The following is an 18,297-nucleotide window of genomic DNA, read 5'->3' as shown; positions in this document are numbered from 1 at the left end:
AATTGAACGTTAGTCTTATAAATTTGCTATTTTAAGTTGGTGGGCACAAAGTACCCCCCTGTTCAGTAGCGTAACGGAAAAGTGTCGCCCCCCTGCAGGATTATTTTTGGGCCTCCCTTCCCATTCCTATCAACTTCTCACTAGGCCTATATTATGACCCTGTAGAAGGCAATGGTTCATAAATTATAATTAACATACTAGCCATGGAATATAATTAAATTACAATTAAAATAAATGCTCATCAAAAAAGCAAACGAACTGCTGAATGTCGAAGTTCATTTCAAGCGGTGTTATCTTTTATTTATTTATTTATTTATTTGCAAATATTTCTATCATATTATATACGCCTATTGCTCTTGTTCTCTTACAGTTAACACTTAAAATACGGAGACTGGTCAACCGTTCTTGAGACATGGAACTGCGTAAATAGTCCTTTATCAGTTTTAATTTTAACAAAGATCTCTCGCCTGCAGGTCAGAAATAACAAAAAAGCTGTGCATACACCGGGAATGCTAGCCGAAGTATAGTTAACTATTAACAGGAGATATGCTAGTTCCCGAATTGTTGTTTTCAATTTTATTTTATTGTGCAATACCAATATGAAATCGCAACAATTTAAGTTACAAAGGTTCTGAACTGAACGTAGTAATAAGGATACGTAATCCTTTTGCTTAAATTTCTGCGCCAAATAAAGACATTTTCAACACATTGTACAGTCGACAGCAAAATTAATTTTCCTTAATCTTCGAGTGCTAAGATGATTTTTTAAACTGACATTACTAGAATGGATAAATTTTCATCCAGAGTATATTTTTCCTTTTCTAAAGTAAATAATATTATTCAGGGAAATTGATATTCCGTATTCAGCTCAATTTTTTGTTGTTTATAGTTTTTGACATTTTTTTCGCGGTGGGCCCCCAAACTCTGCGTCACCCCACACTGCAGGCACTGCGGGCCCCTCAGTTACGCCACTGCCCCTGTTAGTGGGAAATATGACTGACATTTAGAAGTGTCACTCCTATGGCAGTATAATAAATGACTGTATTCCGCATTTTCTGACTGGCGGTTAGTCTTATTCCGTACTGTTCATTTCAGTCGCTGTATTAGTGTATATCATAAATATATTATTTTAAGTTAGTGGGCATAAAGTACCCTCCCTCCGTTAGTAGGAGCTGTGATATGTAGGAATATGATAAATAGCTGTTAGTCTTATTCCGTGTACTGTTCACTTCATTCCCAGCTCATTCTTGTGATAGTTTCTAATTTCTTTCTTTTGCTAGATATATCTAATCTTAACAGGTGGGTATAAAATGACCCCCACCCCTTGGTAGTCCGCGTTACAAAAAAAATACCTAGGTAGTGCGAGGGTTAAAGCTGATTAACACTCAGAACAGTTATGCGATTGCGGTGTAAGTGACCGGAAAACTCAAGGATCATCCCTTACAGCTTGTGTCGACAATTACGGTCCGCCGCGAGCTACATCACGTGGACATGCGGGGCAGGGATGTCATTTAGGGGGGCAGGAGGGGGCAATTGCCCCCCAAGAGTTTGAGGAATACATATACTTCAATCGATTGTCTACTAATATATTAGTACAAAACGTGAAAGCCTTGTGTCGTCGGTGCTTTTGCCCTCCTCAAGCGAAGACTGAAATGACGCCCCGGATGCGGGGTCGGGTTGCAAGGACGAAACAGGTGATGAGGGACGATAATAACTTTAGCATGATACCAATGGTGCAGTGAAGATGCAACATGGACAGCTGATTACTGGAAACGTGTGATAAGGTCGGATGAGTCATCTTTCACCTTATTTTAAATCATAGGCCATGTTTATATGTGTCGGACGCCCACAGAAGCGTATGATCCCCAGAGTCTATCCCCAATTGTAAAACATGGTGGGTCGCGATATTCTGGTTTTCAGTGAGTTCTGTGCTGATGCTTATCGGTCACATCACTGCAATGGACCATGTCTCCATTTTAGGAAATTATGTGCATCACATGGTCCAGATTTTATTTCAGGGAAATCACGTTATATTTCTGAATGATAATGCGCTCATTCACACAGCTGGAGCTGTTTCGGCGTGATCGAGGAATATCGGAATGAAGTTGGACAATCCCTTGGCTGATCCAATTCCCGGACCGCAACATTATTGAACATCTGTGGTCCGGTTTAGAGATATGAATTCGGCGCAGATTTCCAGCTGTATCTTCTCTCACGGAACTGAGTAATGTATTGCACGCAGAATGCTGTAACATTTACGATCCTATGATTACATTTCACGTCATATCAGAGCTATGCTGAGGCCGAAAGAATATCCAATGCCATATAATTCTGTAAACTTTTTTTAAATTCCGGCCTTTTGGAAAGGTAAATTATAGACTTTCAGTTGTAATATACCATTACAGTCTAATGTGATGATGTTTTAATAGGAGGGTGCCCGAAATTTTTTGCACCGACTGTACTTGACGTTTAACAAAAAATTTCTGGCTGTTCATATAATTCGTAATTTTATTTGTTATTCTATTTCAAATTAACATGGAAAACTGTAAAACTTCATTAGGAATTATAGTTTTGGGAATCGATATCTTTATTTATATATTACATTAGTTATAAGTATTGTATATGGATATGTAAATGGATTATTACAAGTCTTACGGTGTCAGTGCTATCTAAAAATATAGGTCCACCATTGGACGGAAATATTCAGATAAATAACCAATCTAAAATTCGGCAGAATTTTCTGGACCACCCTTCACCTCTCTTTTAGATACCTAGGTCCTTCTGAAATCTAGTTTAATCCAGATTTTACCAAATTTTATTCGTTTCAAAGCCCCACCGCCAAAAATGCTTTGTTTTGATTGGAGGATTCACCCACGCTATGATGTTAGAGCGCGATTATTCCCATTCCCTTCCTAGAATTTTGGTCGATGACTTCAGTTTGTTTGCTTCGTAAATGGACTGACTCCTGCAGTGGTAAACATCAAAATTCTGGTGATATTTGGATTTTATTAACTTGTAAAATCGCTGGAAGTCTCAAGGAGCCATAAACTATTAAATTTTCAGAACAAAACTGGACTAAAAAGGCTGAAATAAGAAGTGCAATTTAGTGACGCCATGATTTCATCTACCGATCGCTATGGACAGGATTCAGAAGTAGTGTGATTTCCGTTTTTCTTTTCCTAAAACCGGTTCTGAAGATTAGTGTTTCCCCTGATATTTTCACCTTCCAATTTTCCTGCTAATTGAGGGTTATAAGACCTGTCCATATATATAGATTTGTTTATGTAGGTAGCGAGTGATTCTTTTTTTTAACATACATGGCGGTATTTAATTTCGTTGTAGTTAGGATACTGATTATAATGCACGTGTAAAGTTCAAGAGGGCTCCTGTTTACTCCCAACTTGGGGGTACAGCTTCCAGCAGGGATGGGTTGAACGTATAGTTATCATAAGGTTCTTTTCCCTTCAGGAAAGGGGCCTATATTTTTCCAATAAATAGTTTGGGTATTAACTAAACAGGTTGAATTAAGAATGTGATTTAGTGAATACAAGGGCCAATTGGCCCTGTTCCTTTCTTTCCCTTTCCTTTCGTAAACCGATAGAGCCGATTTTCAAAGAAAATGGTAAAATCTGAATGTTGTTTATGTGAGTAAATAGTAATGATTAATATGTATTATAACATGTATTAATGTAGTTTGTAGTTATGGATGTGGCATGTATGTGTTTGTAATGTAGTATCAGTAGTACCGTAGCAATTGTAGTTAAGTGATGAAAGAGTGTGTGAAATAATGAAATATGGACAGTGTATCATTCGTATTCGATCAATAGATAAAGGCAACATACCAATCTATAGTAATATCAGAAAATGAGAGTGTCGTAGTATCAAAATTCCGTGTACAAGGTCACATTCAGTGGTTCAAGGGTTGATCATATCGTCGCTAGCCCCCTAGTGTCAAAATTCAGTACTAACCGTCATTCCTATGTCGATGTTCTTAGTGATTTAGTTTCCAAGAAATTGACCTTTCTTTTCGAAACAAAACCTAGTAAATATAATTCCCAGCCCAAATGCATATACAGTTAGGTTAAGTGATCCAAAATTAATATATTCTGAAAATTACAACATTCTACTTAGTCTAGAAACCGAAATATTTAAGTAAATAAACAATACGTAAATTCTTAACAGAAGTCGGGCGATATGATGCTAGTTTTTCGCTTTGAAATTATATTAAATGTTCATTTTTTTTCTTTCTCTGTGGCTGCAGAATAATTTCATTGTTGTCAGAATTTTATAAAATTGAATAATATCGCGGAGAACTCTGCTTTCTGTGAACATACATACATTTTTTTTTACATGAAGCTACGAAGTATAACATAGTATTGGTTGCGTGGTAAGGGAGTCTTGAGTTCGAGGGATGTTTTGTGTGGTGGCCCGGACATGAAACGTTGGCAATGATTTATAGATTTAGAAGTATATGACGAAGTGTGCATATAGTCTGGGTGTAGTTAAAGAAAATAGGGTGGTTATGAAATATGACGTCGTAATAAATGAATAAAATGATAGTATGAATATATTGTGAAACGAAATGAATGAGAGGACACCCATATACATAGATATACATATAGATATATATATAAGCCCAGTTTATGATTAGTCACGTTTCGGTAAAAGAATATATATATATATATATATATATATATATATATATATATATATATATATATATATATTTAAGGATCATGTATAGCTAGCAACATCTCGGGTTCTGGCCCCTACACCGGAGCATCCTGCGAACATGTGGGTGAGATATTGCCGGACTATGTTAGTGCTTAATAGCTTAATTTGTTATTGCAGTCGTATACGTTCATAATAATCTCGTTTAATAATATTTGTAGCATCATATAATCGCTGACTGGACATACTTAATAATCAATTATGGAAAGACAATAGTTGTTACACAACGGGGCTGTAATGAATTATATTTTTTTATTTTTATTTTTTCTTTGGGGTCGGTCTTAAAATAGAATATCCTGCTCCGTGAGATTTTTTTTCACGTTACCTACTCGGGCTAGCTTACAATGTTCATGGAGGCGACAGCTCTGATTGGGTTACAGAATTAAAACAATTAGTTATTGAAATTTATTTTCGCGTACCCGGATGTCGACCCCTAGTCCCTTTAAGTATTTTCATTTCTTTTCTTAGTTTAATTAGACGAGGGAAATTAACGACATCCCAGACTGTAGCGTGTCTGCGCAGGGTAGCTATCGGTGATGTTTTGGCACTTGAAATCACCGATCCAAAATTCAGTTTATTTAATGTTTTTATTATTTCGGCAAATCATTAGTTAGGGATAACTTATCTAATACTTTTACTCTAGTTTCATTACTGTCCTAGAACCTTCTTAGTTCTTCTGAGGGGTCGAATATTTTTCCTTAGAGATTTCAAAATTGGGGACGCAGTTACCTGGTCCCTTCCCCCTCTCCTTTTATCCTGCTGGTCTGGGCCGGATACGGGGCTCGGATTTCAATCTTACAAGCAAACTCTTGTGGGATTGGGATCTGATGGACACAGAACTTGCATCCTTGGCAGCAGGACCTCCCTCCTAGTTTACGTATTTAAGTAAACCACCCTCTTTCGGCATATGTGAATATTTTTGGCTATGAGTTGTTATATATTTAAATTCGATCACTCTTCTGTGTAGTGAGTAGTACTTTAATCTTTCTCCTTTCGTTGGCGCCGCTTTCTCTCTCTTGTCTCTTCCTTCTTACTTCGAGATTTTTTTTTAAATTTTCAACCTTCCCCCCCCCCCGATTTTGAACTTGTCGCTTACAATTTATTTAACGTACAACTCTGATCTGAAATTACCAGCTGAGACGTTGCAAGACACAATTCATGGATAGAGTAGATAGTGATTGGGTTCTCCATCACATTTTGACCTATTGCCAAAATGAATAACGACTTTATATTTGACGACACTTCAATTACGTTCTTTCACCGTCGTCCCTCTAAGTTTCTTTAATCCATCGGTCACTTTCCTTCCGTTTTGGTTTTCGTTTATCTTGTAGTTAACCTGGGCCCAGAAATTGTATTTTGGTTTATCTATTTATATCTTTAGGAATGTTCTGTGTTAAGTGCCTGCCTCACAAAGTTTTTTTTTTACGATTCATGCACGAATTGACTATATGAAAGTTGAAATTTATAGATGCGGGGTATCAGGTAAAAAATCAATTCTTTTTTTCATATGTAATGTCGGAAGTCATTTGTTTTTCTTGTGCAATGTTTGCAACCTTTTCTGAAATTATAGTTGGGGTTAGTACTTTAAATGTGTGCGCATTTATTAAATATATATATATATATATATATATAGAGAGAGAGAGAGAGAGAGATAAATGAATACGTCGAAATGTACATGTGATTAGTATGTGAATATGATGTTAAAGTAAAAGTATGATATTAAATGTATTATATGGATATATGTAAGAGCACTCGTGTCTGTTCCCCCAAACGTGTATTGGTTGCTATAGTTTTCAAGTAAGTTTCCGACGAATATAATAATATAGATTTTTGTCAAGAATACCGCCGTGCACTCAAATAATTTTCCTTTCTTCTGAATAGATGTAAATCATAACCTATGTAATCATTATTGAATGGCATGTATTAAGAAGTAACGGCAGGTCTAAATGTAACCCACATCATAATGAATATTATTCCTGAGTTACCAACCTAAAACCATTGTGGAAAGTGTACCTTTAATCCCTCTCACCTGCATATGTATCCTATGACTTGACCAGTGTTTTTCCTTAATTTAAATCATTATACTCCTTACACCTGTGGAAGATCATCTCAAATCCGAACTATATATATACATACACAAAAGTGATCCTGGATAAATGAAAGGTCTCATGACGTGTCCCAGTGATGAACAAGTAACTCAAAATTATCTGATTAATAAATTTGTAAACGGACTGACTAAGAGGAGAAGCATCCTCTGGCGGAAAATGATTTTTAAAATCCCTAGATGGGTATAAACGTCGCAGTATGCGAGTGCAGATATAAACTGCTAATAGTCATGAACTAAATATAGTTGATGAATGGTTTTTATAAACCAACAGTTATATATATATATATATATATATATATATATATATATATATATATATATATATATATATATATATATATATATATATATAAACACAAACTAAGTTAAATGGAGCGAAATATTTTGGACGCTACGAGTAGTGCGCGATTTGTGATTTGAACGCTCGGAATTATTAATATTTTATTGCTCGATGTGATGTAGAGACTCATAAGTTCTATTACACCCAAGAGTTTTTTTCCTTTTCTTTTCTTTGTTCATTTTTTTAAGTAAAATAAGTGTCTTCTTTGCGTATGTCGCAAATCATAATTTCACTTTAGCATGCCTAAGATATAATATATGTAATTATTTTTTTTCTTTTCTTTCCATTTGTCAATATGATCAAATGTATAAAGACTTACTAAAGTATAACCCTATGTATTCCATTGATATATAACCAAGAACTTGTGCTTTTAATATTTTTTTTATAATTATTTTTTTTTCTTTTCACTATGAATGTAATAAACTTTTGTACCTTGGTAGTTAGTTGGTTTCCTTTAAACATATATACACTGTCCTGAGTGAGTGAGCGAGTGAATGCATGATAGATTTAATTTAAGTAATTTTAGTAATATCATTTGTCATATTAACGTCTATAATATATGTGTCATGTTTTAATATATGTGTTAAGGTAAATAACCTAGGTCATGAAGGACCGCTACTAACGGTTTAAATCGGCTCTAGGAGTGAGACGAAAATAGCAGGATGAGCCTAAATACGACATCTTTCTTCCAGGAAGTTGAAACCCTTATTGATGCGATACATAAATTTATATTGAGTTTATAACTTTGATTTTTTTTTCTTTGGCTAATTCATATGTGTGGTCGATCCTAGAGATACTGGATGGTTATCAATCATCGTTCGGATTAACTTTACAAAGAATAATTTCGATTTTCTCCTTTCCTGGTCTAGGTCTGGGCAACCCCACGAACGTGGTGCCTGGAGCTAGGTCGGGGTGGTATGGAGGAACATGTGTCTATTCCGAAGCATTCTAAAATTGATTAGTCGTTAATAACGCTTAAAATGATTCATCTTTCAACGACTTTCCCGACTTCTTACTATATTCCCGGAATTATCCAGTAATCTATTTCTTATTAAAATACTCTATTTGTTTTCTTTCTTTTTCCTCCCTTCTCCTACCTCCTTCTTTTACCCTTCTACTTTCTTCTCTTCCTTTTCTATTTCTGAATGAAAGAAAACGGAGTCATGACTGGGAGTAGTCGCTATTGGCGCGGTCAATAAATTGTTTCGATGAGTTTCTTCGAAAGTCCGATATGGGATAATTAACCATGAGATGAGTATGCATTAAGGGACGAACAATAACAAGAAAGTTTACTGAATTTTACTTTATTGGAAAAAAATCATGATTTCAATTAGTAGGTGATGTTTCGTAATCGCCCTCGTTACAAGTTAATTTTAGCGACTCCTCTACACTACATGCAGTTCTTCTTCGTTAACTACTAACAGTAGTTTTTTGCTTTTTCGTAATTGTTTGGGTTTTCTTTTTTCCCCCGTTTTCTTTCACAGTCAAGCGGCTGCAGTATCATATCTAGGGATCGTGGTTCATACCTCGTTTCTTTCACAATAGAGCAATCTTTCAAATGATATCATTCATATTTCCCTATCATGTTCATGAGACGGGGAATTTTAAAGAGAAATCGGGATTTTTCTGAACATAAAAATTGGAATATATTCTAATTCCATATATATAATTGTATATCATTTTTTTCTGCCTCCAGTATCTCGAATAATGTGCATGTAAATAACATCCTTGATGTAGAGCACGTTTTTCTGCACGCAGTTCAAGGACTTCCTGCAACCATAACTAAAGATTTTCAGGATCAAAAAAAGGTATATTTCTAGCCGAAATTTGAGCTTGAAAAAATGGCTGACTAGTCCATCCTATAGTACCTGACTAGTACCTATGGGTTAGATGGACCGTGCACTGTTGGAGTTATGAACCATATGCTTAACGTAAACGATAAAGGAATAAATACATAATTTAGAACATTTTTGTTTTTAAATAGTTATATTAATAAAGTAGATATTATACAGCTTCTAAGTTTTTACTGAAATCTAATATTAGTCTCATATCATCTAATATTGATTAAACTAAGATAAAAATACAGAAAACTAAAAATGTACTTTCTTTTTAATATGAAATCTAGAAAATAAACATTTGCAAGTTGAAAGAATGCATAAATTTCATGTTTTAAGAAGAATAATGAGTGCTAGTAATTAATTACATTGATCGTACATTGCATCTTGTTTTGTACAGGGTTTTCATAAAGTCTGGACGGATTTAATTTGCTTATAATTTTCATAAAATTGCTCATAATGAAATCAAATAAAGTGCAAACGGTAGCGGAAGGATTAAATTTTTAGTTGGCAACACTGTTAGATAAGCGGCAACTCTGAACACGTTGAGAGAGGGAGAGGGAGGGCAAGGGTCAGTTTCTTACCAAATTCCATCCATTGTTGTTTCAATGATGACTGTTAAAAGTAAGTTGTAAGCTGTATTGGTGTGCATGTCTTTTAAAAAAATAAATAAATAAATGAAAAACTCCTCTGAGAAGACTATTTTTTTTTTACCGTATCAAAGATGGCGTCGGTGAAAGAGAAAGCGCAATGTGTTCTTGGTACGCAGAGCTAAAATCACCAATTCTGGTGTGTCGAAAGTTCACCAAAGAGTTCAAAAAGCCGGCACCGACTGAGAGTGCAATCCGAAAGTGGTATGCTAAGTTCTTGGAGACAGGAAGCGTCCTGGACCGTCCTCGAAGTGGGAGGCCGCCAACATCGCCTGCAACAGTGAGCAGGGTAAGGGAAAACATTATCAACAGCCCACAGAAGTCGATTCCTAGACGGTCCATGGAACTCGGAATTCCACAGACAACCGTGTTTAAGATAACCAAGAAGACGATCAAGGCCAAAGGTTACAAAATCAAGATAGTCCAGGATCTGCATGATGAAGATTTGGACATCCGGTTCAACTTCTGTGACGCCATGCTCAAGCAGTTGGAACATGGCGACGTTCTCCTTTCAGCCATCATGTTCTCAGATGAGGCAACCTTCCATGTCTCCGGGAAGGTTAACCAACACAACTGTCGCATTTGGGGCACGGAAAATCCAAAGGAATTTGAGACACATGAGAGAGATAGCCCTAAAGTGAACGTTTGGTGCACTGTGTCCTATGATCATCTGATTGGACCGTTCTTTTTTGAAGAGGAGACCGTGAATGGAGATTCGTACCTGGATATGTTGCAGAAATACCTCATTCCGGAACTGGAGGCACGTGGAATCCAGAACGACATCGTGTTCCAACAGGACGGGGCACCCCCTCACTATGCAATCAAGGTGAGACAATTCCTTGACGAGAAATTCCCTAACCGATGGATTGGCCGCGGTGGCCCGACCGCTTGGCCGCCAAGATCACCCGACCTTACCCCCTGCGACTTCTGGCTTTGGGGTCATGTGAAAACAGAAGTTAATGCAAAGAAGCCAAGTGGTTTGGAGAACTTAAAGGACAAAATCAGGGCGTCTGTGGCTGGCATTTCGGATCAAACACGGCGGAACGCTGTGAGTAGATTCCAGCGCCGCCTACGCGAATGTGTGGACGTAAATGGCGCCCAGTTGGAGGTGTGGCGGTGAATGAACTGAGCTGGTGCAGATTACAAGTAAAAATTTAATCCTTCCGCTACCGTTTGCACTTTATTTGATTTCAATATGAGCATTTTTTATGTAAATTATAAGCGAATTAAATCCGCCCATACTTTATGAAAACCCTGTATATTTGAAACCTTTGCCACACAAATCACAAACATTCTCATATTTCTCACAGCCGTCATGTAACCAATGTTCACACACATGTAACCAATGTTCATAATACACTCTATCCAGTCGTTTTCTTTTCTTGTTTCATTGTAATTTTCGCCGATTTCAACCAGAGGCGTCATTTAGGGAGGGCAGGAGGGAGCAATTGCCCCCCAAGAGTTTGAGGATTGCATATACTTTAAAAATAGATTGTCTACTAATATACTAGTACAAAACGTGAAAGTCTATGTCGGTGGTGCTCTTTCTTCCCCCCCCCCCAAGCGAAGTCTGAAATGACGTCCCTGCCTTCAACATACTCGTTTTCATCATACTCATCCGTATAATCACCGTTAGCATATATTATTCATTAATCATCATCGCTGGATGAAGATTTGATCACAATTCTCTCCTTGTTTCTTGTTTCTTTGTTTTTTGTGGTCGATTTTGTGCATTTAACCTTCCCCTTCCTGTTCCTCTGTAAGCTGACATGGTCCATCTCTTCCACAATGGCAATGGTTCATCTATCCCAAGAAGGAGGGATAAGAAAGGTTGTTTGCTGTAGTTTTTGAACGCGAGAAACTTCATTGTTTTCATTAACATATCTTTTATGATGAAATGCGCTACTAAACAACAAAAGCGAGGAAACCTTCATCAAGAATGTTCAATATTGCTTTCAATGAAATGTGATAAAGAAAAGTTTCGACCTACCTAAAATAAAAAATATCGTCTACTGAAGAAATGTGTGGATTACTGCTTCAGGAAAATACATAGTGTCCAGCATACATTCGCCACAACACTACACCTATATTCAGTCTGCACGCTGGTGAATAGTTTACGAATTATGGTCTTGGTTCATCTCACTCAGGGGTTCATCTCTATCGGACTTACCCTATATATATATATATATATATATATATATATATATATATATATATATATATATATATATATATATATATATATTACACTAAATATAGACTCTAGTTGACTTCCATCCATTTCCCTTCTCAATTTATTGTTGTTTGTTATTAGGTATTAACAATTCGAATGTAAAATGATCTAGCAAGCTGTATCTGGATGTTTACTACAAGGAAGAGTCAAAAATCTAATAATATTGCCAAACCAAATATTAGATGCAAGTATACGCCTTGATCGACTGCAAGTGTAGAGTCAAGAATCTAATAATATTCCCAAAACAAATATTAGATGCAAGTATACGCCTTGATCGACTGCAAGTGTAGAGTCAAGAATCTAATAATATTCCCAAAACAAATATTAGATGCAAGTATACGCCTTGATCGACTGTAAGTGTAAGGTCAAACTGGTCTATGAGATAGTGTGGTAAGCGTACCATTTAACATGGGGACTGCCACTTCGTCAGTATCTTTCAGTCAGATTTTACTGGTAGTGACGATGATGCTGAACAACGTCTGATATGTGAACCGTTATTACAGAAATTCTGTGCAGGCTGTAAAAAAAAAAAAAAAAAAAAAAAAAAAAAAAAAAAGGTCCGACTGCCGTAGGGTAACAAATTCTGATGTTATACGACACGTCATTGAGCAAATCCAGTCACCAGCATCCAAGGGCGCCCATCAGGGGGGCAAGGTGAAGCGCTCGCTCCCTAAGAGGAAATTGTACTTGGGAATATCGAAAACCCAATAGATTTTTTACATTAGTTACAGCAAAATTTGAAACTATATTTGAAACGTCGCTTATACTTGCCCCCCTGGAAACCACAACATGGGCACCCTTGCCAGCATCCAACGATTGTCAAACCAATTCGGCATGTTCCAGTCCATTGTGTCAGTTTCATGAACTCGAAAAACCATCAGCTGTTAGCGTATTGTATGTACCACATGAGTTGATCCCAGGTCAGACTCAGAGGAGAGCGTATGTGTGATCACAACTGCTGCATAATCCACGTGATATGAATTTCCTGAAACGGATTGTCATATGCGACAAAAAGTGGGTGCTTTTTCGAAATTGAATGTGCAAAAGCAGTGGTTGAGCAAACTCCAACTTCCAGAACCAGTCGTCAAACAGGGCCGATAAGAGAATAAAGTCATGCTCTGTGAAGCTAAGAGGGGTAAGTCACTTCGAGTTCGTTCCTAACGGTCCTACTATGTATGTCAATCTTTATTTCCAACAGTTAGAGCGGATATATGCTGCACTATATAAAAAATATCTTGAACTGAAAGCACACCCTACTGCAATAAGATAACGCAAAACCATACTTGGCTCGAAAAAACAAAACAAACAAACAAACAAAAAAAAAACACACACACACACACACAAAAAAGAAAGAAAGAAAGATAGCAACTTGATGGCATCCTACTTATGCCACACCCGACATATAGTCCTGATCTTGCAACTTCTCATTATTACCTGTTTCGATCATGGCGCATTTTCTGAAATCATAATGTTCCACCAACCAGCAGTGATTGACTTCCTTATCTCTAAGGACAAGACGTACCGGTAGTATGTGAAATCCAGGAACTGACAGAAATGTAGCTGCAGACAATCCAACACGAAGGGTTGTACTTTTAGTGTTAATCTGTTTTAATTGTACTATAATAAATACAGGTATGTTGTGTACCAGAATAATGCAAGTCTTGTGACTTACTTGTAAATAGAGAAATAAATAAAAGAAATAGTAAGAAAGAAAATATTTAACTAGTCTTTTCTCCTTTAAATTGCTCCTAATCGAAACCTTTTTTAAAATTATTTATAAGGATATTAAAATTCATGAGCACGTAATATTGTGGGATCATAAGCGGATGTAGACAATGTAATAACCATTTAGCTAGTGGGATGTGTAACTCATTTTGTCCAAGCGCAAGTATATTTACTAGAGAGACAGTTAATAAGTTATCGTTTATAACAACTAATACCGCCACTAAATATCCAACTGTTCTGATATATGGTGACAAGACACAGTCACATGTTGCCGCAGTAAAAGTAGAACTGGTTAGTTTGCAGTTATGTCCACCCAATGGGTTTTCCCAAATATAATTTGCTTGCAGCATGAAAATTAGGAAATATTGATATGCATTCAAAAGACATACTTAACACTCCTAAATAACCAAAGTAGAAATTTACAAATCAATAAAAGAAGAAAATGTTTCCATCACCTACGTAGGCGCCGGAACCTGGGTACCAACGCTATAGCCTCCCAACATTACAATAATTTTATGTCATATTTCAGAAAAGTTGGACGACATTCGTATTGTGTAATCTATATATACAGGGTGGAAAGAAACTATTTGGACAAACTTCGGGAGCTGATTCCCGACTCCAAGACTAGCAAAAAAGTCCTCTGGAACTTTGGTCAGTGAGGGATATAAGGTGTCGAAATCGTGGGAAATTAACTTCAGAGGTCTGTAATTCAAAAACAACGCAACGTAGAGAGTGCGGTATAGAATATAACACTCGAAGTCATACCTGCTCGATTGAAAAATGTATGTTTCAAACCTCCGCAAGTTGTGTGCAAGGTATTCCCCAAAGAAACTTATGGGGTCTCTATAACCTGGCAAGTAATCCCTATGTTCCTTTGGGAATCCCTCGCACACATCTTGCGGAGGTTTGAAATATACATTTTTCAATCGAGCAGGTAGCTATGCTTCGAGTGTCTTGTTCTAAACCGCACTCTCTACGTTGCGTTGTTTTTGAATTACAGCCCTCTGAAGTTCATTTTCCCCCACGCTTTCCGCACCCTGTATCGCCGAAACTATCTTTCACTCTCCAAAGTTCCAGAGGACTTTTTTTTTTTTTTTTTTTTTTTTTTTTTTTTGCTAGTTTTGGTGTCGAGAATCAGCTCTCGAAGTTTGTTCAAATAGTTTCTTACCACCCTGTATAAAAATGAAAGTGACTATATTTGTGACTTCGTACCGCTTGAACCACTCGACCGATTTCGATCAAATTTTCAACACAGATGAGGTTTTGGGCCTGGGGGTGTTTGTATCATTTCACTTTGACGTTACAACGTAGGGAAGGGCGAGGGGGAGATATGTAAAAACAAATAAAACTTAATAACTCTTGAACCATGAGACCAATCTTGATCAAATTTTCCACATAGATGAGGTTCGGGCCTGGGATGTTTTTTTATCATTTCACTTTGACGGTGCAACTTAGGGGAGGGGTAGGAGGGATATATAAAAATGAATAAAATTTAATACGTAGCTTTGAACCACGAGACCAATCTCGTTCAAATTTGCCACATAGAAGCTTCGGGCCTGGGATGGTTTTTGATCATTTCACTTTGACGGTGCAACTTAGGGGAGGGGAAGGAGGAAATATTTAAAAATGACCGAAATTGACCGACACTAGTACTGAATCCGTAGTTTTCGGGGTCTTGAAATGGATAATGACAAATGCCATTTAAATACAAATCCTTGCCCGCAGCTTGAGGGAGGAGGAGGGTTAAGATATATAAAAATGGTTGAAAATGACCAATATTCGTGTCGAATCCGCACTTTTTTGGGTCGCTGAGATGAACAATGACCGTTCCGATGCCGTTAAAATCAAATTCAGCCCTATCTGATTAATACATCTTGCTCAATTACATTTTATACATAATTGGTATCAAGCCTAATTGTTTGTATGAGATAAGCACTATAACCTTCATTATTTCTATGTATAGTTATTTTCAATCAAATATACACCATTCATCCTAATCCATAGGCCTTACGTGGAGTTCTTCGTTCTTCATATCCATAAACACCGACAATACAGTTTCACTTGTGTATTTCAGTGCTCCTCACATCTCTCAAACAGCATATTTTTCACGCAGTGTTTTTGTCCCACCAAATTGCAAAAGTATCACCCTGTGCAGGGATTGAAAACCACTGCAATGACCTATTTTGAAGGAGATAAACTACAGGGTGTTTCTAAACAACACCGACAAGTTTGGGAGGTGATTCCTGACACCAAGATAAGACAGAAAATTATGGACCAACTACGGTGTACAAATGCTTCCTTTCGGAGTTATAAGTTGCCGAAAACATGAAAAAGTGAATTTTAAAGATCCATAGCTCCAATACTATGGGATCTACCGTAGTCGGGTCAAGACTTCACTTCGGAATTAATATGTGTGCTATCCAAAAATGCATATTTCAGAATCACGAAGCAAATTTATAGAGAGAATTTGGCTACGGGCATATAATTTGAAGTACTCTCCTACTACCTCTATAAAAATTGTTGCAGAAGTACCGTAGGATTCTGAAACATGGATAATTGGATAGGGCACATACTAGTTCCTAAGTAAAGTCTTGACTCGACTACGGTAGATCCCATAGTTTTGGAGCTAAGGACCTTCAAAGTTCATTTTTTCGTGTTTTCTGCAACCTATAACTCCGAAAGGAAGCATTTGTGCAACCAGGTTGGTCTATACTTTTTGGTTTATGTTGGTGTCAGGAATCACGTCCCAGACGTTGTCGGTGTTGTTCTGAAACACCCTGTATAAAACAAACGATAGTATTTATGACTTCGCAATTATATGAGAGAAGGATGAATTGAAGATTAAAATATTCATGAATTGAAACAATTATTAAAACTAGTAATTGACGATGAATAGTGACTCAAATCATTATCATATGATAATTAATTAATCAGAAATATTTTCATGTAATCGATGACTTTCATCAAAGTCGTGTATAAGATTCGTCCTCAGTTCCAATTTTCGAATTCCAATTATTACCTATATTTGATGACTTTTATATACGCTCAGTGGTATATATATACGCCTATTTTTTTTTTCAATTGATTCTATAGAGAGATAGTAGATGGATATGGATAGGTAGGTAGAAAGGAAGCAAAGTAGACAAAAGCAAAGTTTTTACTGGGTACGGCAAGTGACAAATAGCAACCCACACAAGCATTCTAATATTACAAGGTGATGTCATAACATTAGATAGCACTGTGAATCTTGGAAACGAATTGTCCAAGATAGATGGTTGTCAAAAAGTATTGGAAAGACCTTAATCCAGTAATGGATACACAATTATTGTTAATGTTATGTACCTGTTTCAAATATGAATAACCCTTATCACTACACTCATGTGATCCTAGCTCTCATTCTTGACATCTAAGCATTTGAGATTAAGAAATAAGCGCTTATCATTGGCGTCTCTGGCATGTAAAATTTGGGGGGGACATCAAAGGAAATGATCTAACTGCTAGTATCTCAGTGGAATTTTAGATTGTGTCACTTCAAAATATTGGGGGGGGGACGCGTCCCCCCGTCCCCCCCGCCAGAGACGCCCATGGCGCTTATACCTTGTTCTGAAACATTACAACCCGATTCTGTAAGTTCATGGCATAATTCGCGATGACTCGTGAACGTTGACACAAGCTGTGAAGGTGTTCGAGTTCTTCCGTCACTTGCACCGCAGTTGCACGACGATTCTGAGTGATGATCTGCTTTAATGCTCGGCGGGTCTTATCATTAAGAGCTCGCCGATGTGGTTTTGTGATGACTGATGTAAACCGTTATTATCTTGGACATTGTCCCTCGCGACACAGAAAACATACTTGCCACTCGCAACACTTACACTACCGTAAAACGGGATTACTTTGCACAAAATATGAAAACTTTTACAGTCCTCTGTTAGCAAAGCCATGAACAGTAAAGAGGAAGTTTCAACTGCCACCGTAAGATAAAACATCTAACTGTATTTTGCCTATAATGTTGGCGGTTAACATCAGTTCTAATTACCGGGAGGGTTCCTTGTTTATAGAACTATGGAAAGCAGTCACTGTAAAGGCCGCCAAAATTTGGAAGATATCACGTACAAGAATTTCCGTCAAAGTTAAGTCAGTTTCGTAGAATACTACTGTGTATAATGCGACTTTGGTGCAATAGTTGAAATTGAAACGTGAAACATTTTAAAGTCATAAAAAAAATAAAACTGGGGGAAGGAGGTTTCAGCCTCTACTTGGGGTTACTTTGCAACAATCTGAGAGGGGCTTCACTCTCAAACACTTCGTTTCTTTTTAGAAATCACTAGATTTTTTTTTTGGGGGGGGGGAGATTGCAGCTTATACGCATAGGAATGACTAACATTAGATTTTTTTTTAAAAAAAATCATGTAATTTGGGTGGACTTCAGCCTGAAAGTCCCAAACCCCGTAAATCTTCCATTGTTTGGGATGATATTCTTGGACATAAGGAATAACCAAGGCAAATCAGTTCACGGGGATTTTTTTCTCTTCCTGAGTTGGCATTTTTATGGAACATATGCTAAACTATTAGAATGCGGTTCCTGTACCGGAACCAGAAAATACATATATCTAATGTTCTTTACAAATATCGATAATTCAAACTAAGTACTGATACCAGTATCATCATTCTAATAT

This window comes from Thermobia domestica, chromosome 15 (assembly GCF_964235325.1).
Source record: "Thermobia domestica chromosome 15, izTheDome1.hap1.1, whole genome shotgun sequence".
In the NCBI taxonomy this organism is placed as follows: Eukaryota; Metazoa; Arthropoda; class Insecta; order Zygentoma; family Lepismatidae; genus Thermobia; species Thermobia domestica.
The sequence above is the reverse complement of the archived record's forward strand: the minus strand, read 5'-3'. Positions refer to the sequence as shown.